Below are 24,379 nucleotides of genomic sequence, written 5' to 3' on the forward strand. Positions count from 1 at the left end.
AGCTATGGAATCTGCCAAAAATATCAACCAACATCGAGGCAGGGGGAGAATAAAACTGCTTCCTGTTTGTGTCTCACTATAAGTGTGACCCACTCAACAAACCAGTTACATTAATAAGTATCCAACCTATACAAGATTTTTTTTCATAAGGTTAAGTTAGAAAACTGAGAAGATGCAGAAACTCAAAATGCACATGTAATAAACCTCTACAAACTTTACCTCCAGAATATAACCATAGAGACAGTTCCTTTAAATGGAATGGACTAACACTCCGGTCAAATGGCAGACTGTCAGAATGAAAATAAAAATAGTAATAATAATGATGATAATAGTAATAAAGCAAGAATCAACCATACTTGCCCAACAAAGAGAAACACTTTAAAGAGAAACACACACCTATGTCAGAAGAAGGGAAAGTCTGAAAGCTCTAGAAGCCTAAGTCCTTCATTTATGACATAAGGAAACTGAGACAGGTGACTTGCTCAAGGACACTTAGGTAGGGGAATGGCCAGCTACGAGTCCCTTTTCCTAATTTCCTTTTCCGATCCTTATAGCCAGTTCCTCTAATCTGATCTCCTTCAACATGAAAACCACCAGCCTACTTGGTTGAAACCATCAACTCGATAGCGACACAAAAACACAGCCTTGGGGCGCCTGGGTGGCTCAGTGGGTTAAAGCCTCTGCCTTCGGCTCAGGTCATGATCTCGGGGTCCTGGGATCGAGTCGCGCATCGAGCTCTCTGCTCAGCAGGGAGCCTGCTTCCTCCTCTCTCTCTGCCCGCCTCTCTGCCTACTTGTGACCTCTGTCTGCCTATTTGTGATTTCTCTATCTTTTAAAGATAAAATCTTTAAAAACAAAACAAAAAAAAAACAAAAAAACCACAGCCTTGGAAAGGGGACCATATGGAATGGGAGACAGAGAGCTGGGTCATGAGCAGGATTTGGTTCCGATTCAAGCAGAGCGCCTCACTAGTTCTGTGGCCCTAAACAAATTTACTTAAATCGGCCTCAGTTTCTTTCTCTATAGGACCGGGAGATTATCACGTTAACTCACAGGACTGATGTAAAAAAATGAAAATGAAGAAGATGGTCAGTAACTTGCCTGAGGGATAGTCAGTGACATAACTAGAGCCCCACCACACACACACACACACACACACAAAAATCAGGTTGTTAAACTGTCTCCCCAATGCGTTATGCCCAAATGAAAGTACCTGGTGGAACGCCTGAACTTTACTGGGCACCTGAGAAATGCTGGCTTTCCTCCCATACACTGATGCTACCCTTTGTAAAGAGAATAATTTAGAAAGGTATTTTTCTGTGTGGAATCCTCAGCTCTAAAATCTATCCTTTTGGGGGCACCTGGGTAGCTCAGTGCGTTAAGCCTCTGCCTCCAGCTCAGGTCATGATCTCCGGGTCCTGAGATCGAGCCTCGTGTCAGGCCCTCTGTTCAGCAGAGAGCCTGCTTCCCCATCTCTGCCTGCCTCTCACTATTTGTGATCTCTCTCTCTGTCAAATAAATAAATAAAATCTTAAAAAAAAAAAAATCTATCATTTTCGATCTAGATTGAAATGAGTTTCAGATAATCAGTTTTTCTTCTGTTGGTTTTGCCTGACTCTTCATAAAGTCATATGGTCTAAGTGAGTAAAGCAGACAGGGTAAAAATTTCAATGATAATTTAATTCAAATCACCTCTTATACTATAAAATGAGTCATGTAATAGACACATTTTGTAACATTCCTCCAAAAAAAAAAAAAAGTGTAAACATATCATTTTGTTCATAGGAAGAAACACACATTCCTAGGGACATTGTGATTATAACAACCAAAGAGTCACAGCCTCAAGACTATAACCCTAACCTTCAGTTTGGTGAAAGATTCTTTAGAAAATGAACTCTTTCTTGTGGGTAAGTCTGTACTGTACAAAGCCAATCCCTATATAAAATGTTCAAGTATCCTGGCCATTTTTCTGGCTTCTTCTTATTGTGTAATTGAGGACATTATAGGAACAGGCATTTACGATCATACAGGGCTTTATGTTTTCAGAGTCTAGTCAGTGCTCCTCAATGTCAAGGTTACAATCAAGGTCAATATATTTTCAACTCAGAAAAGTGGGTGTCTGCAAGGTAGATAGCTGCTCACTGTGCTGCCTCATATAACTACAAGAAATTTAAGAGTAAGACGAAACTTGATAATTAATGTTAAAAAATGCATTGCTTAGCTACCAATTTTAGAAACAGCAGAGTGCATACAAATCCAAAATAGGACATACAAAACCATGAAATAAGGAAGAGAAGTATTATAACAGCATATGGTCAGTGTCCCCATCTTACAAATTCATTTTAGGATACATTTAAGGGCCTACTGTGTGTTAGCCACTGCACAAATCTAATTTAAATAGTGTGAATGAGGGGCACCCGGGTGGCTCACTCATTATCCCCAGAGTCATGGGATCAGGCCGGACATTGGGCTCCCTGCTCAGTGGGAAGCCCGTTTCTCCCTTTCCCATTCCTCCTGCTTGTGTTCTCTCTCTGGCTATCCTTCTCTTTGTCAAATAAATTAAAAAAAAAAAATGTGAATGAGTTATGATTGCTTGAAAAAGCCAAAGGGCTCAAAATTAGTGTGTTCAAATACATTCAGATGAATTCACAGTCACTGAAATTTCATGCACATACCAAAAGGAGTCAAGACATGTTATTACATTGACCCCATTCAATACTGTACTTATGTCATGTTCTGGGCAGAATATCCCCAGGAAAATACATCATATCTCAGCTGTCAAATTTCTGTGTGATTTAACAGAGCACTACACTGTCAAATTTCTGTGTGATTTAACAGAGCACTACACTGTCTAAAAAGTACCCAATCAAGGAAAACACTCTACTGTACCTCATGAAAGGCCACACCATTTATTCTTCACACAAAAGAATATTAGAAACAAAAAGCACCAACTACTTAAAAAAAAAAAATAAAAAATTTAAAGTATTTCGACTACTTAAAAGGTCAGTTAGAAGTTAAAAAGCAAAGAAAGCAAGACCAAAACCATTTTTATTTTGTTTTTTTAAAAACTACTTACCCCAGGACCTAGATTGATAGCAGTGAAATTCAATAAGTACACATTACTTATCAAATTGTAAATTAGGCAGTGATTCAAGTTCCTAATTATGGGAAATGATTTAAGCTCATTTAACATGAAATGTTTCAACTCTAAGACTCCTTAAAGAAGAATGTTAAACTCATAACAGAAAAAAATCAAGGAACTGACTAGAGGCAGGCACTATATCGTATATCTAAATCCCTGTCAACAAATTGATGTGAAAATTCAGAGAAAACAAATTGGTTAAGCACACTTAACCAATTTAAGACAAAAGCACCTTTTGGAATAAAGAATATATGCTCAAATACCAAAATTATTATTTGCAGTGATAAAAAAGCACTCATGTTTTGTATCATTATTCTAATCAACCATTCTGTTTTCCTAAATATTGTCAAGTACCATTAGTTGACCCTTGAACAATAAGGGTTTGAACTGCATAGGTCCATTTATGTGTGGATTTTTTTTCAACCGATACAGTACAAGACTGTAAATGTATTTTTTCTTGATGATTTCCTTAATAACATATTTCTTCTAGCTTACCTTAAGTGTAAGAATACAGTATATAAGGGCACCTGGGTTGCTCAGTGGGTTAAGTCTCTACCTTCAGCTCAGGTCATGATCTCAGGGTCCTGGGATGGAGCCCTGCATCCGGCTTTCTGCTCAGTGGGGAGCCTGCTTCCCCCTCTCTCTCTGCCTGCCTCTCTGCCTACTTGTGATCTCCATCAAATAAATAAATAAAACCTTAAAAAAAAAAAAAAAGAAAAAAAAAAGGAATACAGTATATAATACTAATATATAAAAATAGGTCTTCATCAGCTATCAGCGGTATCAGTAGGGCTTCTAGTCAACAATACGCTATTAGTAAAGTTTCCTGGGACCCAAAATTATATGCAAATTTTTGACTGCTCAGGCAATTGGCACCTCTAACCCCCATGTTGCGAAAGGGTAGACTGTACTTTGTAGTCGATAATTTATTCTACAAACAGTATAAAGTGCCTGCTATGTGCAAATATTGTGCTATGAAGGAGGAAACAGGAATTGGCAACCTCAGCCTAAGGAAGCTAAGAGAGAGAAAGAGTGTGTGTGTATGTAGGAGTGTGTTTGTGTGTGTACAGGGGTAGGACAGTCGAAGTTAAAGTAAACAAAGCACAGTGTCACAAGGCCCATGGGGACAGAATTCACACACAAAAAACCAGTAGAACAAATAAATCATTGAAATTATTTTGTTTGTCAGTCGGACTGCAAACAGCCACACATAAAGGGAACCCCCCATCCTAGGCAGCCAGGAGGCCATACAGACTACCACAGACTGGGTGGCTCTAAGAAGGTATGTTCCTTCTCATTCTGCAGGCTGCGAGTCCAGCATCAAGGTGCCGACGGGGATGTTTTCTGGAAAGTCTCCTTGGCGCGAAGATGTCCCCCTCTCAGTGTGTCCTCACATGGCCTTTCCTCTGTGCGCATATAACCCTGCTTTCTCGCCCGCGTCCGGATAGGCTTGCCTCTTCTTATATGGACACTGGTCAGATTGGATTGAGTCCCAACAGAAGAGCCTCATTTAATTTTTATTTATTTATTTTTTTAAGATTTTATTTATTTATTTGACAGAGAGAAATCACAAGTAGATGGAGAGGCAGGCAGAGAGAGAGAGGGAAGCAGGCTCTCTGCTGAGCAGAGAGCCCGATGCGGGACTCGATCCCAGGACCCTGAGATCATGACCTGAGCCGAAGGCAGCGGCTTAACCCACTGAGCCACCCAGGCGCCCCTAATTTTTATTTATTTTTTAAGATTTTTTTTTATTTTTTGAGAGAGAGTGAGAGACAGCAAAAGGGAACACAGGCTGGGGGCAGGTCAGGGGCGGTGGTAAGGAGAGGGAGAAGCAGGCTTCCTGCTGAGCAGGGAGCCTGATGCGGGGCTCCGTCCTGGGATGTTGGCATCATGACCTGAGGGGAAGACAGACGCTTAAGGACTGAGCCACCTAGGCGCCCGAATAGGCTCATTTTAAACTTAGCTCTTTAAAGGCCTTATCTCCAAATATAGTCACATGCTGAGTTAGCGGGGGTTTGAGCTTCCAGGTATGAATTGTGGAGAGACACAATTCAGTCTACGACACCCATCAGAGCGACGAAATCAGTCACCTCTCCTTCTCCGTGAACAAGAAACTCGCAGGTAAGTTGATCAGAGCTGCTAAAGCCACTCCAGTAAGTCATCAAGAAACTGGCTGCCCCCTGCTTCCCGTTCCGCCACCCTCAGTGTGTGCTCTCACCATCACAACCACAAGATGGCATCTGCAAGTCTAAGCATCACACCCAGGCTCCAGGAAGGAAAGGAAGAATCAGGAAGGAAGAGCCCACCCAAGGATGTGCATCCATGTCCTGCTGGCCAGAACAGGGTAACACAGTCTTGGCCGCAGAGGGGCCAAGGAGCGCAGTAGTTTTAAAGTGGGCCCGTCGCTGCCCTGAGCCAGAATCACAGTTCCATCAGACGGGAAGCGGGCGTAAAATTGCGTCCCCCACAGCTGGCCTACCACAGATGGGTGCAGGCCGCCTTCAAGTGGAGGCCTGTCTGGACCACCGACCCACCATGTGACCTTGAGGGACCGCTTTAATCACTGGGTTCTCAGAGATGGTAATTAACATAACCTGCAGAATCACTGAGAGAATTAGATAGGGTTATATTCATTTGTCAGGCCCGGGGCACACTGCCTTAGCCTAAAGGACGATGGCTTTGGGGCCTGGGATTTCCTGGGAAATCCCAACATTCTGAGTACCCCAGAGCCACCCAGTAAGGACTCCAAACTATCAAAGAAGTGACTCCATTTCTTTACAAGGGTGCTTCTGACATATCCTGGTCTAGGGCATTGTCTGAGAGCCTGGAGTCTCTGTGTGTGTATGTGTGTGGTGTGTTTGTGTGTGCACGCGTGTGCAAGCTGCTTTGTGATGGTCTTACGCCTTACATGAGAGCAGGAAGCACTGATTCCCTGTACCCTGCTCCTTGCATCGTGCCCCTTCTGAAACCAAACGCGGTCCCTATTCAGCAGTGAGGTGTATCATTCCGGTGACTTATGCCTTCACCTCTCCCAACAAAGCCAGGAGAGGCCAGTTTGGTAAAAAGTGCAACCGGGGCACCTGGGTGGCTCAGTGGGTTAAGCCTCTGCTTTCGGCTCAGGTCATGATCCCAGGGTCCTGGGATCGAGCCCCACATCGGGCTCTCTGCTCAGCGGGGAGCCTGCTCCCCGCCCCCCCGCCTGCCTCTCTGCCTTGTGATCTCTCTGTCAAATAAATAAATAAAATCTTTAAAAAAAAAAAAAAAAGTGCAACCTTTCCAGAAGGTTTTTAAAACTCATTTGTTGCTTTTCATCGAGGAGTGGATTCCTCCTGGTGATCAATCTTGATGAAAAACCTGATGGTCTGCCGTATTTATCAATTTGAGCTGAGAAAATGAAAATTACCATGTAACAGAAGGGTATTCAAGAGCTTGCTTCAAGCTCAGTTGCTTTCACAGGAGGTATTAATACCCAAGTCATCTACACTTTCAAATTCCCTCCTTTCCCTCTGGTAGCTGTGCAAGAAATCTCTGTATGTTACTTACGGCAGATGGGAGAGGAACTTGTAACTTACTTGGAAACTCTTTCAAAGGGAATGAAAAATCGACAGAATGAGGCCAGTCTTAAGGTTCTCGGAGGGCCTCACAGGTCCAAAAAGGCTAAATAAAAAGAACTATTCCGTCTCCATATTTTCAAAGGGCTGTTGTGAAATTTTTTCTCAGCAGCTGTAAACTACACAGCAATCCTTCTAACTGCTGTCCTCACTCAAATTTGAAAGATGATGCATCTAATAATTAACATACTTAACTAGCACTTTTCAACACAAAGCTAAAAGAAATTTGCTAAATCAAAAAGATGCCAATTAGAAAGAAGAAACCTCCCAACGCAACTGGTACCCCAAGTTTGGTGGGGAGGGCAGCATGGTTAAGACTGTCAGAGCCACTATTTTCATATGATTCAAACTGACATCAGGAATAACTTGGGAACTCCTGATTTGGAAACTATAAAAAATACTATCTTAAAAACAATATTCAGCAGAATATTTTCCTTCAGTTAATTAATAGCACTCCTGCTCGCTCTCTCTCTCTCTCTCTCTCTCTGGCACTGATAATATTCACAAACCATTTCTGAAAAGAAAATACTCTAAGAAAATAAATACAAAGCATTTTAGATTACCAAGAGTCCCACTTCATAAAAATAATCAGATTAAATCAATGCTTTTTTCCTGTGAATTTCTAACCAAGTTTGAAATTTACAAAAGTCTCTGCTTCGGAGATCTAACACATTGTAAGAAAAATAAGCATAACTTGATTAAAATCTAACTCGTAAAGTAGGAACAACCATGTGAGAGCGTGCTCAGCAGGAGTAAACAATAACCTATCTTCAGGGAAATGTCTCCTCTGGTTCTGGCACACTATCAATTGATCAGAACTTCTGTTAGCAGAATTAATGAATGCAGAGTTTTCAGATTACTGATCATCTTTCCAAACTGATCACTGTGCTACCCTTCAGAGGCCAGTGTAAATAATCATGGAATACTTCTTCCTTCTGTAGTAAGTCTGAAGATGGTTTCAGTTTATTTAACATGGTACCTCTTCTGCTTATTCATCAGATTGCTTACCTAATTTGCCCAACCTACAGACTCTGTGATCATGGCATTTAGTTCAATCATTTAAGACACAATGATTTAGTCTTCTCATATGCACCAGATTCTTCCCTTCCCCCAAGGAAGGCATGCGGTGGCTAAAATTTGCAAACCATGCAACAGTAGGACTAAGGTGGGATATCCAACCTGGAGTTGAAATCTAGGCAGGATTTGCAGGGAAGAGGACAGCTGGGGAGGGGCGGGGGTTAGGGGAAGGCGGTCCTGTGAAGGCCTGCAGGGTTCAGCCAGGTGCAGAAGGGAGTTGGGCGCAAAGTCAGCAAAGGCACTATGGCCACAGACCTTATGGTCTTGGAACTTTAATACAGCTTAAAATAGGTGACAAAAACAAAGACATTAAAACTTCACTGTTGCAGTCCAGTCATGGAATGGCTTGTATTTGGCAAATTAAGGAAACAGAATTAAGTCCTAAAAGCAATAGAGAACTGTTGAAGCATTTTAGAGGTAATGCTATAGAAAGATTTGTTTTGCGCAAATTACTTTAGCTGAGTAAGGAGAATGGAGTAAAGCAGCAGGGATGTAAATTCATTTTTTTTTTTTAAGATTTTTTTTTTTTTTTTAAGTGGAACCTGGGTGGCTCAGTGGGTTAAAGCCTCTGCCTTCGGCTCAAGTTATGATCCCAGGGTTCTGGGATCGAGCCCCACATTGGTCTCTCTGCTCAGCAGGGAGCCTGCTTCTTTCCTTTTTCTTTTCTTTTTCTTTCTTTCCTCCTCTCTCTCTCTCTCTCTCTGCCTGCCTCTTAGCCTACTTGTGATCTATGTCAAAAAAAATTTTTTTGAAGATTTTATTTATTTAGAGTGTGCATGCATGCACAAGCGAGCAGGGGAAGCAGCTGAGAGAGAGGGAGAGAGAATCCCAAACAGATTCTGCACTGAGTACAGAGCCAGAATCCAGGCTTGATCCCACGACCCTGAGATCATGACCAGAGCAGAAACCAAGAGTCACCAGATGCCCTGGGATGTAAATTTTTAAAGTAGCTGTTTATCTACCGCCTCCAGTAAACTGTAAACCCTTGAGGGCAAGAGCTACAACTCACTGTTACAGTATGTGGCACTCAAGGGCCAGTAGAACACATGAATGAGGAATAAACAAAACAGAACAATAGGGAAGCCGATTGAAACATTACAGGAACAATCAAGGCACAGAATGTTGTGAATAACTCTTAGGCAGCAGCTGCCGGAATGGGCAGGAACAGACAGAAATGCAAGAGAGTCATAGGGTAGACTCACGAGATCAGTGGCTTGTTTCATGAAGATTTAGAACCCAGGATGAGACATGGATTTGGAGTGAAGTTGAGGACTTCTCTTTTAGATACACCAATCTGAGAGTATCCTCTAGAATTTGAATCCAGCAGACAACAGGATATGAGTGGAAATCGGATAAGAGGTCAGAGACAGAGGAGTCATCAGTAAATAGGTTGCAAAAAAATGGTAGAAGTAGAGGAGTTAATCTTATACAGAAAGTAAATAGAGTAAGATGAGTCATGAGCAAGGTAGAGACCTCCAGAGAACACCATTTTAAGGGATGGGTGGTAGACCAGATGTCACAGCTCTGCCTCTCCTATATGAAAATTGTATAGGATGGACAAGCAAGCCACTGCAAACACTGCAAACTTCCAGAGTCTGTAAGGGAATAGCAAAAATGAACTTACCTAGTGTAATTCCTTCAGATTGGCAAAGTGATGTGACTTCCCTAGAGTCACCAACTCAGAGAGTTTGCACAGCAGCAAATGCTAATAACTTAGTTTCTTACACCATAACACTTGGAGGTAAGAAGAGATGAACTCTGATATTCCTTTCAGCAGTATGATTTTATGATTCTAATCAAATTTCACTGCTTGTTCATTCAGAACAAGTACACAAACCAAACAGAGCAGTCTTTTCATCTTTTCAAACAACAGGGCCACGAAAATGAGAAAATAAATGAACCCAAAATCTCCGAGCCTTCCTGCCATGTTGAACAAATGGGAAAATAAAGCTTGTTCATTTCCATTCAGAGATGCTAATGATTCTGTTAAATTGACTTCTTTGAAGGAAAATTACTGCTAATAACCTTAATTTCCTCCTAGTCTCTTCCCCTAGGTACCTGACATTTTAAATAAAACATTTTCATAAAATATTAAAAGCAAAGGAATTATATCTTAGGTATCCAATTCCATATTGACAGACTTTATTAATCCCTTCTATCTCAGCTGTCTAGGGCCTACACTCTGGGATCTTCAGATAAACACATCAAGTTTCCCATTCTAGGCATATGCCAAGAAACACAATCCATTTCAAATGGACCAACAATTTTTTTTGTGGGGGCGGGGGTGAGGGAGTTTCTCTATGGCCCACCACAAATCATACTGGTATCAGCCATGTGGTGTTCTAGAACATTCTTACCTTCAATTTGAATTTAACCACTGTAGATATTTTCTCTTTTCTGTCCCCCAAACCAGGTTTTCCACCCTGGCCTGACCTCTGAAACCTCTGTTCTGGATGGCAGATGGGTAGCGTTGGCCATCTGCCTCCCCCTACCCATTTGCCACGCTTCTCCAGCCTTGCCTCCTTGCCTAAGCCCCTTGGCTTCTGTATGGATTCAGCTAAAGGATGAGACCAGCCAGAAGTTTGGAAGGCAAGGGAAGAGTGAGGTAGGCATATTTATTTCCCCACTCTCTCCCTACAGGCACAAGACAGGTTGACTGTGTCTTCCCTACAAAAGGACACAGCTCTTGCCAGACAGCCTTCTTGCCCCTCCACTCAGGGCAAGAAGCGTTCCCCATCATTACTAAGTCCTCCTGCAGCCCCCGCCTGGTTGTGTTCCCTACACCTGCCCAAACCTTCCAAAAGGTCCCTTTATTAAACCCTCCACAGAGGACTCAGTTTACACATGCCATCTGTTCCTTGGCAGGCCCTAAATGACACGGAGTTAAAGACAGACCAGGGGAGGCCTTCCACTGTGGCTTTCACAGACACGATCAAAAGAAACTGTAAACTGTAAATCGTTGTCACATTTCCATGAGCAAAAACCTAGTACACACTTTCTTGAATAACAAGGTTTCGATGCCAAGGAAAGAGAACTGAATCCTACCATATTTCTACAATTCAGCGTGCTGTAAAAATAAACATGCAGAAGGCATACAATCAGAATCTGAATGTCACTGCCAAACCTAACCAGAATTCTTCTCAAAAACGGGTATCCGGAGAAACATGAAAAGAACCAAATCCATCCTTGAAAACAGAAACATCTCATTTTCCTACTCTTTATCCACATCAAGATTATTAAACCAGATACTGTGACACTTTAAGGTGACTTCAAGTCTTTCAAAGGATGGCACAAAATTCTAAAAAGTACTAATAATTCACTTCATCTTATTGGTAACAACTACAGTTACTGAAGTTGCAATTTTTGGAGAAACTTGGGAATCAGTGACCTAGATTTTTCTGTATTTTCCCCAATATCTCTCAAAATGAAAATAAAGAAGAGTCTCTAATGTATATAACAGCCCTTTGTCTATATATAAAATCTAAATATTATGGAAATTACCTTCAGGTAGCTACTAAACAATAGAACTCAATAAAATAGCATTATCTCTGAAGCTTACAATTCTCTAAGTAGAAAGTAAATGAGATTCTTAAGTATTTGAAAGTTGAAAGCTATAAATACACCTGGACAGAATTTTTAGCATTGAAACTAACTGATTTTCCCAAGTCAAAATCAGCCCCTGTTGGCTGTGCAGTCCCTCTCTTCTTTTACCATATATTCAAGGGTGTTTATGACACATCCCTGCTGTTAGTGATCTAGAATTCCACAGCTAAACCAAACTGATCAGAATACAGATTTTCTTTTTTTTTTTTTAAAGATTTCACTTTTTTTTTTTTTTTTAAGATTTTATTTTATTTATTTGACAGAGAGAGATCACAAGTAGGCATAGAGGCAGGCAGAGAGAGAGAGAGGAGGAAGCAGGCTTCCTGCTGAGCAGAGAGCCCGATGCGGGACTCGATCCCAGGACCCTGAGATCATGACCTGAGCCGAAGGCAGTGGCTTAACCCACTGAGCCACCCAGGCGCCCCAGATTTTCAATTCTGAGTCCGCAAGGTATCTTTTTACTAAAGAGTTTCTAAACTGGCCTCTTAACTGAGAAATTCCTTCTGACTAAGTATTGTATTATCAAGAAATTTAAGAACAGAGACTATTTCTCCATCATTTCCTCATGCACTGTATATAACTGACAACTGAAATCTGACTGAATTAGTGAACTAATGTAACAATGTGGGGCATGCTTCAATTAGAGGATATGTTCATAATTTGAGGTTCCACGAGATAGAAACTCCCTGGAGGACTTTCTTAAAGGCAATTTGGCAGTGCTCTCTCAAAATGGAAAATGTGCATACCCTCTTGACCAATTATTTCTATTTCTAGGAATTCAGCCGCAAGAAAATCCTGCACAGGTGCACAAAGGCCTATGTAACAAAACTTTCTAATCTTGGGCTCCTGGGTGGCTCAGTGGGTTAAAGCTTCTCCCTTCGCCTTAGGTCATGTTCTCAGAGCCCTGGGATAAAGCCCTGCATCAGGCTCTCTACTCAGCAGGGAGCCTGCTTCCCTTCCTCTCTCTCTGCCTGCCTCTCTGCCTGCTTGTGATCTCTGTCTGTCAAATAAATAAATAAATAATCTTTTAAAAAATCTCTAATCTTTCAGGGTGCAATGTCTCCATAGTACCAAAGTTTCTATAATGTTAGAAAGAAAAAGATATCCAGCACGCTGACATGGAAAGGGTTCAATGACTTACCTTAAACGAATAAAAGCAAATCATAGAAAAATGTATAAATAATCCTGTTTATATAATCAGAAAAAGACATAAATATATATATATGTAAATATATATATACATGTCTATATATATATATAGACATGTATATATATAGACATGTATATACATATATATAGACATATATATATATAGACATGTATATATATATATTTACACATGTAAATGCACAGTAAAGGGAGAGGAAAGAGGCACTGTAAGCTGTTCCCAATAGTCATATTTTGGGATGGGCACAGGTGGATAAGAGTATTTTACATTTTGTTTCTATATTTCTGCATTACCATTTGCATTGAAATATATTAATGTATCACACACATCATTTTAAAAGCCCACCAAAACAAAAAGTTAACACAAATTCTAGGGACACGTATGTCTCAGTCAGTTATGCATCTGCCTTCGGCTCAGGTCATGATCAAGGGTCATGATCAGGGTCCTAAGATCAAGTTCCATGTTGGGTTCCCTACTCAACCAGGAGCCCGCTTCTCCCTCTGCCTGCCACTCCCCCTGCTTGTGCTCTCTCACACGTGCTCTCTCGCTCACTCTCTGTCAAATAAATAAATAAAAATCTTAAAAAAAAAAAAAGAAAGAAAGAAATTCTAGATGGTTTGGTGATTTGTCCAATGACAGTGCATCAGCAGATATGAGAAACCCACCTCAAAGAGACTTCACCCTCATTTGATCACTTGTGATCACTCATTTAAAAACCAAAAGGAAAATGAGGACTGTTCAGTCAACCACACCTTGAAAGACTAACCTGCAGAAACAGATCTACAGTCTGCATGTTCAGGACAAATATGGCAACTACACGTAACAGTGAAAATATTTTGTGACTGGTTAGAGTTCAAGACAGTGATGTACAAAAAAGAACCCGCATGTCCCCATAAATGAAGTCACCCATTTCTCCATACTTGGGGTGTTCTTATTTAAAGGAGCACTAGGGCCGCCTGGGTGGCTCAGTGGGTTAAAATCTCTGCCTTCGGCTCAGGTCATGATCCCAGGGTCCTGGGATCAGCCCCGCATCAGGCTCTCTGCTCTCTCTCTGCTTCACAGAGAGCCTGCTTCCCCTGCTTCTCTCTCTGCCTGCCTCTCTGCCTGCCTCTCTGCCTGCTTGTGAAATAAAATAAAAATAAATAAATAAATAAATAAAATAAATAGATAAAATAAATAAATAAAATAAATAAAAATAAATAAATAAAAATAAAGGAGCACTGGGATATAGGAAAGAAAACCATGTCTTGCCTCACTCAACTTTGTATATTTGCTAACATCTTAGAAAAATGAAGGAAAAGAAAAACAATGGAAATTCAGATTCTAAAATCTATGTCCATTGGAAATAAATGACCACAGCAACATTGGTAAGAAATTTAATAAAGGAAAAAAAAAAAAAGGATGCTGGACTTACTTTTAAGATGAAACTACAGTTCTGGCAATTTTTAGTACACACTCTTTCTGAGCACAGTAGACAAAAGGCTCAAAATGGGAGCTGATGGGCCAAATTGGTTCCACACATGGGTTTTGCTTGGCCAGCCCAGGGACTGACATGTTTGTTTTTATGTTAATTGATTTCTAAACCATTTTCAAATGAGATCTCACACTTAAAAAGAAATCTGACTTCATGCTTCTCTGAAAATTGTGGCGGCAATGGCAATCCTGTGCCGGATACTGACCGGGGTCGGGGTGCGGGGTGGGAATCCATCAGCCCTGCATGCCCCCCACTACTCCCACATGTCTCTACCACCTGGGCGGCCTCCCCAGGTAAAAGCTGGCCCTGCAGAGCACCAAAATTGCTTTCTAGGCTTCCCCAGAGTAGCCTTTAGTAATCTCCCTCTCTCAGACTTCTGGCCCAAGCACCTTTGGAAACAAAAGTTTGCAGGATTAGAGGACGCGGGGTTCAATGCTCAACTTCCTATTTCAATTACACATTCCCAGCAGGGTTGCCAGAACCTTCTCTATCAGACCTCAGCCTGGTCACTTAAAATAACGGTCACCAAACATCTTATGGCAACACATCTTTCGGCAGCTCGCACCTCGGCGGCAGGTAAGGCAAGGCAGCAGTTAGAACTTGGAGTTCCAGCATCTGTCCACCTGGGCGTGCATCCCTCCTGGAAATTTAACTCCCTAAAGCAACTTCGCCTTCCCCAGCCTCCATTTCCCCAAGCGTAAACGAAGAGACTATTAGTAACCATCAAAGAAAGGATCCAAGGACGTGGTACACGCCCTTCGCTCAACAAATGCCTGTTGGGTTATGTCCACCGCTTCTATTACTGTGTGACGTGCCACCACTGAAGACCCATGCGAAAGCAGGAGGCACCAAGCCTCCTAAACACCAGAGATCTCCAAATTATTCTAGGCAATACCTCTCTCCTTCCAGGCCTACGTGGTTTAGGGTGGTCTTTTTTTAAAAGCCTGGTTGGAGGCACAGATGCCCTAAGGATAACATCTGGCGCACTGAGCAGAGTTTGCAGCCCCTCTGTCACAGAATTTGAGGCAATTAGGGCTGATTTAACAGGGTTAGGCAAGTCCACGAGGGATGATCTGGAACTTCCCGGCAGCCCTAAAAGTTGACCAGAAGGGGCACTGGGTGGCTCAGTGGGTTAAAGCCTCTGCCTTTGGCTCAGATCATGATCCCAGGGTCTGGGATCAAGCCCCACATAGGGCTCTCTGCTCAGTGGGAAGCCTGCTTCCTCCTCTCTCTCTCTCTCTGCCTGCCTTTCTGCCTACTTGTGATCTCTGTCTGTCAAATTAATAAATAAATAAATCTTTTAAAAAAAAAAAAAAAGTGACCAGATCTTTCTGTACTTGCAGAGGGGCACAGCAAGTATCTCTTGTTATGAGTTTGTTTGTTTTTAAGATTTTATTTATTTGAAAGAGAGAGAGAGTACACACCATGAGCAGGTTTGGGGAGGGGGGTAGGTGAAGGGAGAGAGAGATGCAGACTCTCCCTGCTGAGCAGGGAGCCTGTCCTGGGGCCGGATCCCAGGACCTGGAAATCATGACCTGAGCCAAAGGCAGACACTTAACCAACTGAGCCAGCCAAGGAACCTCTGTTATAAGTTTTATAGAAACTGACTCAGCCTACTTTGTATGGCTACGTCAATGGCATCTGCCCCTCCAGAGAAGGAGAGAGTGAGCGGTAATACTAGCATATGAGGAGAAAGACTAATCTTGTCTGTAGCAAAAGCAACAGAAATACAGTACCCAGCATGAGACACAGTACAGTGTGCTGTGCACTTTTGCCCTATGGGGTTATTCTCCTCATTTTACAGATGGGGCAAGTGGGTAGGTGTCCAGGATCACACAGTTAATACAGGACATCGTTGAGATTCAAACTCAGGTCTGCCTGATTCCAACACCCAAGGGTCTTAGCAACTTTGCACCTGCTGAAAGCAAACCCACGAGGCAGCCCCCCCACTTAGACCCCAGCTGCATCTAAGACAAAGTGTTTCTAGAGCAGTTGTCCTTTACCTTCAGTGGGTCACAAAGCCCACCCTCTGCCAAATCTGGGGAATGATATAGACCCTATGAATGTAATATTTTTAAATGTGTAAAATGAAGCACAAAGGAAAACAACGGATATTGGAATATACTTATCAAAAAAAATTTTTTTTTAAATCTGGGCATACCTAGTAATGCATGTGTTTCTTTTTCAACCCATTAAAGCCAAGATCCAGAGTGACAATAATACTTAGCCTAATCATCATTTGGAAGCGAATGCAAATAAAGACGTAATTCATTTGCCAGCTAAATTCACCAACCCACCAAATTCCATCCTCAGACCATTATAGGGTGGACCCGAGATGAAGGACTCTTGCTCCAAAGGGCAGCATGAGATGTCAGGTATAAATCTAATGGTCTGCGGTCTCTTTCCTCTGGATGACCTGTTAATAACGAATGACATCAAGTTACTTTCTTCCCCTTGTTCTGAAGAGTTGGCTCAGTCATGTCAGGGAGCCAGAAACACCCAATTGTTCAGGAGCAAAAGAAAACTTTGAGGGCAATGTATCTCAAAGCTATGGCTTGCCTGACCCCAAGGGTAATGTGGTCGCTAGAGGTAGAATTTCCCAACCCTCAGAATCCCAAAGGATCACGGGAGAAGAGCTGTGATGGAGACTCCCAGTCAACGGGTGAGATAACACTATCCTGCCATCACATGGTATGTGACCTTCTCAAAGAAGGTTTTAGGTGGGAGGCTAGAAAGGTGTTCAGAGAAACACATTCCTCTGATTTCTGTCTCTTTCAACTATTTTGATTCCTCAAAGAAAAGGAAAGAAAAAGTAGAGGGAGTTCATGCAGAGAAAAAAAAAAAAACCTGCTAACCTTCATGGAAGGATCTCCCAACTGAGATCTGTGAACACTATCTCAGTGAACTTGAGTTACACCTTGAGCATATGAAAAGCATCCAAAGGCATGAGCTTCCAACCCTCTTTTACAAAGTGGGACTTGAGGGTGGTTGTTTGCAACTGGGTGCAATGGGCCTTGAGAATAAAAGTGACTCTGGGTGATTTTTTTTTAAGGCAGGCTTAATTCTGATGAGGGCTGCGCAGACTTCTCGCCCATCTACACATTGATGCGTTAGCACCCAGCTCTGCTTCCACTGGGGTGGAGTAAACCACCCATTTTTCTATTTGGTTAGTGAAAGAATCATAGCCTCTGAATGTGCTAGACCTTCATATGCTTCTAAGGTATAACTAGATAAACAGTATTACACCCTGAGGAAGTATTTCTACTTGAAGGGGGAAGGCTTTATCCAAAAAGAAACAGTTACACAGAAGAACAAATACTAAGGAATGGAGGAAAGACCTATGCAAGGTCATTACATTTCCTGACAATTGCAAGGGAGTAGAAAAATACAGAATGGACAGTACTGAGAACTAAGCAGTGTCCTTGCACCAGCAAAACCACTGAAAGTCGCTGCTGCCCACCATTGGCAGTGAAAAGCTGTATTTATTTCTTGAGAGGTAGATGAGTCTTTTTGGCAGACACTAATATGGCCTACAAGTTCACATTATGAGGTGAAAAGCATCTATTTTAGAAACTTCAGTCTGGACATGAAATACCAAGTGTGATCATTAAAGCAGCTCCATTAGTCCTTGACCTCATTCTGCATATAAAACGCAGAAGTTCTTGGTTTTACAAGACTTACTGCGATAGCCAGTTTATTAAAAACCTAGGTCACAAGTGCTAATAAACAGGCTGTTTCATCCTTACTTTAGAAGTGGTCCTTACAAACGATGATAATTTAGCCACAATCTGCTAAATAATTTAAAGTTCCAAAGAATATTTTTGCTTCCTCCAAAATGTTTGAGTTCACTATTCACTACTAAGGGCATTTGGGGAGAAGGGGAGAAATACATAAGCTTTCTTTCCTATGACTACATTAAGTCCTGTGATACAAAAAGGTATAATTTATTCTCGATGTAAGATTTTAAAATTTTAAAAATCAAATAAACTCAGCAGCTAATGACTAATGTCATTTTTTTAAAAAAATCCACAAAAGTTATTAATTGTGATATTTGAGGCGGCTGGCTACATCTGAAAGTTTGAGGATGGAAATGCAACACAACATCCAGAAATTGGCCTAACTTATATCACATCCGTTCACAAATTAGCATGCCAATGTGATCCGTTCAAGGAAAACAACACAACAGGGCAGCACTGAAAGGCAATTTTACTACAATTTTAATTTTGAGGGTGGGTTAGGGATTACTAGGCAAACACATTTCAATTCCTAATAAACATAACTGGCCCCTGATGTCAAAATCATCAGTGCACAATAAGGCCAAGAAAGTTGGATGTATTCTTGGGAAAGATAAAATAGCGGGCAAAAGGCATTGGCTAGGTCTCTGCTGGATATGAAATCGCTCAAAGTGATACAGATTCTTAAAGTTCATTTTCTGCAAAAGCTTTTCATAACGCTTACCACTTTTATTATTTTTTTTTTTTTAAGCAGAGACCCTTACCACTTTTTAAACTTCCCTATTTCGCTCCTTCATAGGCGAAAACACACTACCTCAAGATTCTGGGGTTGAGTAGTTTAATATCATTCACATTGTCAGGCACACAAATATAAAACTCAGAAGACAGTATTTGAGAACAAAGCGCTTCTGTGTGGGTGTGCATTTGTAAAATAAAGGTAGCATTATTCCGACAGATAGAAATGTGTATTCAGTGATCAAATGGAGTCTTAGAAATTCTGTTTTGACAGTTACTTGTAGAATAGCATTTTCAACAGCCATTAATTCAAAGCTGGGCGGTGATATCATCAAAGCTAAATCAAAATGAAATTCTGATAGTTGAGTAATCACAGTTGGAGGGATGTATAATTGTTAATCTACTAGAGGATACCTTGAGCTATGCCATAATATGTTACACGCAAAGGGTTACTAGCTCTGGCAGCAAAAGTCTCCTGAAATAAAAATGCCAATAAAAAAAAATGCTCTTCCATTTAAGAAGTAAATTTCTGGGGCGCCTGGGTGGCTCAGAGGGTTAAGTCTCTGCCTTGGGCTCAGGTCATGGTCTCAGGATCCTGGGATTGAGCCTGCATGGGGCTCTCTGCTCAGCAGAGCGTCTGCTTCCCCCTCTCTCTCTGCCTGCCTCTCTGCCTACTTGTGATCTCTCTCGCTCTCTCTATCAAATAAATTAATAATCTTTTTTTTTAAAGTGAATTTCTATGAAAACAGGTGTTCTTCCAAGATGGCAATCATTTATTAAACTTCTACAGTTCAAAAGGAAGATGACATAATAGATTAAAACACCAGCAGAAAACTATGCAAGACTGTCCTATGAAAAACATCATTCTAGATTACATAACATGAATAATGGCAGATTAAACTACACGCCCCTACCGAGCTAGATTTCTGTGCTCTATAACTTAGGCCACTTAAGTTTGAAGAGTACACAACCCTAGGTTCTCAGTTCAACCACATATTTTTGAAACCAAGTATCCTGAAAAAACTAAAAGGATAAAGTTAAATTTTATACACACAGAGGCACAGTTTTCCCCTAGGAACACAGTTCCTCAGACACTTTCTTACCCTCCTCATCAATGGCCCAGGTAAAGTCACCAGTTGCTTTTCCTGGTCATGTTTAGTTTATGAATCTGATTTCCCTTTATTTTATTTTTTTTTTAAAGATTTCATTCATTTATTTGACAGAGAGAGAGATCACAAGTAGGCAGAGAGGCAGGCAGAGAGAGAGAGAGGAGGAAGCAGGCTCCCTGCTGAGCAGAGAGCCCGACGCGGGACTCGATCCCAGGATCCTGAGACCATGACCCGAGCCGAAGGCAGTGGCCTAACCCACTGAGCCACCCAGGCTCCCTCTGATTTCCCTTTAAAGAGGAAACTCAATTCAATTTTAGATATTACAGGGCTGCCTATGTTTGAATGACATTAGTGCCAACCAAACAGAACTATTAAACAGTTATCTCCCACACACTCCTAATTTATAGATCGCCCTGTATCACATTTATGGTTTAAAAAAAGGCAATCTTCCACTAATAGTTTGACCGAAACTAAATTTTAAATTCCTGTGTATAACAAGAGACTCGCTACAAGAGCTTAAAAAAAAAAAAGGAGTAGGAAGTTATCTCTCTCTCAAATACATGCATAAATTTGAAAATATAATAGGCATTTGTATTTTCTCTAGAAAAATCCTAGTTTATGCGAGTTTTATGACTCTAGATAAAGGCACGCTTAGAAACAATTGGAAATTGATGACTTCCATATTTCCATACTTCGGTACTGCCTGCAAAGTCTACAGGCAGAAGAACTGTACTATATAGAAAGAGTCTAATTAGTTAAGGAAAAGACAACTTTAAAATTCTGAAAAAAAAAAAAAAACCTTTAATCTCCATCATTTATAAGCTTTTAGGAGGCTCAAATACTGCCCCCCACCGAGTGCTGGCTGGCCTGTCAGTGTTGTTTTAAGTGGAAATGGTCAATCATTTCTATTACCTCCCCAGAAGAGGTAAGAAGATCCACATGCATACACATTTACATGCTTTGCACGGTGCCAACTATTTCCAACCAAAATAATCATATACACGTCGAGCCGAGCTATTTCTAGCCAGAAGCGGTTAACGTCTGGACGGAGTCGGAGGAAACCCAGTAGGCGATGATTACAGGGGAGGGGGTGGCGCGCGGACCCCTGCCTCCCGCGCGCGCGGCGCCTAGCACCCCGCACCTGCACCGGCTCCCAGGCAGGGCATCCGGGTGCGCGCGCACGCGTCCGGGACGCACCCGCTGGGAACAAACAAACCCCGCGGGCCGGGGCGGGCGGGAGCATCCTCGGGCGGGACCCGAAATGCCTTCTCCTACCTGTCACTTTGCCCGGAGCTGCTGCCGGGGATGCGGCCACGGCCGCCGCCTGGAGACCCAATGTGTGCGCGCGTGTGCGCGCGCGCGCGTGTGTGTGTGTATGTGTGTGTGTGGTGTGTGTGTGAGATCTTGTTTGCGGTGCGGCTCACTTACTGCTCCCCGCGCCACCAGCCCCCTCCCCCCAATCCCCGAGAGCCGGCCGCTGAGCCCCCTCCCGGCGCGTCCGGTCCCGCCCTCCCGCCGGCCCCCGCCCGCCCCCCGCCTCCCCGCCTGCCCGCGCGCGATCCTCACCTCTGCCGAGGGCGGGGGGTCTCCGCGGGCGCTCCTCGCCGAAGCCGCGGAGCAGCGCCGGCCCGCTCCGCCTGCCCGCCCGCCCGCGGGGTTCGGCGTGTCCCCGGCCCCGGGTCCCGCTGCCCTTCGTGGCCGGCCGCTCCCTCTGCCCCAACCCCGAGTCTCCCTCCCCGTTCGCCTCCCGGCTCCAGAACCCGAGCTGTCGCCTCGCAGCCCCAACCTGCCCAGGCTACGGAGCATGCCCAGTGCGGCGCGCCCGGGCTGGGCTGGGGGTGGGCAGGGGCAGGGCCGGCCGCCCGGCTGCCGCGAGCAGGCTGGCGGGGAGGGGGTGCCGGGCGGGCCAGGGGTTCAGCCTCGCGGCAGGGGGCGGGCGGCCCTAGAGGGTCGCGCGCCGCACCGGGAGGCGGTGGGTGGGGCGTCCGGGGAAGCCGCCTCGCTGCGCGCTCCTCGGGGGTCTCCCCGGCCGCCCACCGCAGCCCTAGCGCCGCAGCACGTGCCCAGGGTCTGGGGTCCTGGGTCCTGGTGCGTGCAGCGTGGCGCGGGGCGCAAAAGCTTGGGGGTAGGGGGGAGTGGCAACCTGCTCTGCTGGGAGACCAGCAGCCAGCCGCGGGCCCTGGGGCAGGAGTAGGGCGGGGGCAGCGGAGGGGTCCAGGACTGGAGAGAACTGGCACCCCAAAGCGACTGGCGAAGGTGGGGGAGGTGTTTATTTGATTACATTTTGTTTTATAAACACATTAAGCTCTTACAGTGCTTCAGGCACTATTCTAAACGCTTTTTTATTCATGTAATCCTTAAAACAATCTTCCAAAGCTAGTACTACTATTATCTTTTTTTTTTTCCTGAGGCTTAAACTGAGCCACGGAGAGATTAAGTGGTTCCAAAAAGTCCTCTCCCAAAGTGCAACCTCGGAGACGCAACCCCCCCAGACTTTCGTCCCTGTAACGCTGGGGCGCTGCTCCAGCCAGTTCCAGCCTCGCCCCTACCCTACAACGGCCCCCAGTGAATCCAAGTCGCTCTGGCACTCAGACCCTAACGGTGCGGACTCTAGCATCACTCTTTGTGTGGACCCTCAGCGCGCCGCTCCAGAACTCCCGGGAGGGCTTCCTCCTCCCCCAGGCCACTCCGCCTCCTCCTCCCGGCCGGCGGCCACCAAAACCCGGAGACGTGGCACCTGCGCATTGGGGACTGGGGCCACGCTCGCTGCTAAACTGGGCATGCTCAGCCGCCTAAGCAGGTCCGGCCGGCCAGGAGGAAAGAGTGAGCGTGGCCGCTTGTGCAGTGTGGGGATTGGAGGGGGGATGTCCGAGCAATTGATGGGCAGAAGCAGTTGTAGATACCAAAGTCTCGTTCCTCTGGCACGTCCTGGCCCTTTCCAGGGGGCCAGGAATCTCCTTCTAAAAGGAGATTGGGGTTGGGGGGTGGGGGATCAAAAGTTTACCAGCTGGGCATCCTTAAGTGGGAGGGGGCTGAGCGCCAACTGACAACTCCCCGGCTGAATTGCTAAACTGCAATTTTAGCTTAGCCCTTAAACAGGCTCCTAAGTTAGCTGAACCTGTCTGTGCAGAAGCCAAGAAAAATAGCCTAAACCAAGTTTCCCAGCCAGATTGGAAAAGAAGGAAAGACGGATCCCAGAAAAAAGCTGGGTGACTCTTCACTGCTCAGGGGTCTTCGAGATGTGGTGATGTTGAGTAACGCCAGCGGAATCCAGCAGCCCTTCTCAGACTGTGATGTGCGCACAAATCCTCAGGGGGATCTTTTTAAGGGGCAGGTTTTGATTTAGCAGTCTTGGAATGGGACCTGAGATTTTGCATTTCTAACTAGCTCCCGGGACATACTAGTGTTGCTGGTTTACGATCAGACTCCGAGTAGCAAAAGGTTAGGGCAGTATTTTAGGCCTGTTCTCTATATTTATGAAAACTGAGGTTTAGAAAGACAAAGCAATTTCACCCAGGTCACACAAAGCCAGTAAATAACGTAGATCGTTTCAAACCCAGTACTCCAGGACATCCTGTGATTATGTTCCTGTATTCCCCAGGTATCACCCATAGACGATGAGCCAGCAGCTTCATCTATGTGTGTCGACCATGTCCACAGTGGAATTTAATTTAGTATATAGTACCTCTAAACCTACTTTATCCGTTAGTCTCCCCTGTATAAAGCCCCACCAAAATGTAGTAGCTTAAAACAAGTATTTATTCACTCAAAATTCTGTGAATCAGCTCTTTGGGTGGGAATCAGCAAAGCAGTTCTGCCTTTTTCTGCTGGGTCCACTCATGCAGATGTGGAAAGCCTGGAGCCTCATCTGATGGCTGAGATGAAAGGATATTCTCTCTATATCACTTCTTCATATAGGGAGCTTCTAGTTTTCAGCAGCAAGGTAGGGCAAGCTCCAATTTAAAATAGCATTTCAGGCGGCGCCTGGGTGGCTCAGTGGGCTAAGCCACTGACTTCGGCTCAGGTCATGATCTCAGGGTCCTGGGATGGAGCCCCGCATCAGGCTATCTGCTCAGCAAGGAGCCTGCTTCCTCCTCTCTTTCTGCCTGCCTCTCTGCCTGCTTGTCATCTCTCTCTGTCAAATAAATAAATAAAATCTTTAAAAAAAGTACACACTGAGGGATCTATTTAAAAAAAAAAAAAACTATAGCATTTCAGGGGCACCTGGGTGGCTCAGTGCATTAAAGCCTCTGCCCTTGTCTTGGGTCATGATTCCAGGGTCCTGGGATGGAGCCCCACACATCAGACTCTCTCCTCAGCAGGGAGCCTGCTTCCTCCTCTCTTTCTCTCTGCCTGCCTCTCTACTTGTGATCTCTGTCAAATAATTAAATAAAATCTTTTAAAAAATAAAATAAAATAAAATAGCATTTCGTATTTCCTTTTGCCGATGCTCTATTGACTAAAGAAAGCCACGTGGCCAAGTCCAGATGTAAAGCGTGGAAAGAAATAATAAACTTCACTTTGAAATACGGTTTGTTTGCTTTTCCAATCTACCACATACACCAACTTCTATAAAATCAGGCTTTTCCCCTAGAATTCACTCAAGGTTTTATAGATTAAGCCTATCCTTAACTTTTACCTATTGGTAAACCCAACCATAGCAATCATTTATTGTTAGACTATCAACCTAATAGTGCACTTATTAAGGAATCTTAGCTCAGTGGAG

At 43.6% G+C, this 24,379-nt stretch overlaps 1 protein-coding gene across 6 annotated transcripts in view; it reads right to left on the minus strand.

Annotated features, from left to right (window-relative positions):
* PLCB4 (phospholipase C beta 4) overlaps window positions 1-21,492 on the minus strand; it is a 412,481-nt gene extending 390,989 nt beyond the window's left edge. Inside the window, exons 1-2 of one of the 6 annotated variants that reach the window (XM_045086006.1) lie at window positions 21,220-21,489; window positions 16,373-16,491 (exon numbers count right to left, since the gene is read on the minus strand). The gene's annotated coding sequence lies outside the window, so the exon portion shown is untranslated. Of the gene's footprint in view, window positions 1-16,372; window positions 16,492-20,928; window positions 21,108-21,219 lie in introns of those variants that run through there. The other 5 variants (XM_045086008.1, XM_045086009.1, XM_045086005.1 and 2 more) reach the window with 5 other exon arrangements.
* Window positions 21,493-24,379: the final 2,887 nt, after the last annotated feature.

The sequence above is a fragment of the Mustela putorius genome, unplaced genomic scaffold (assembly GCF_011764305.1).
Source record: "Mustela putorius furo isolate JIRA1106 unplaced genomic scaffold, ASM1176430v1.1 tig00000874_pilon_pilon_pilon, whole genome shotgun sequence".
Lineage (NCBI taxonomy): Eukaryota > Metazoa > Chordata > Mammalia > Carnivora > Mustelidae > Mustela > Mustela putorius.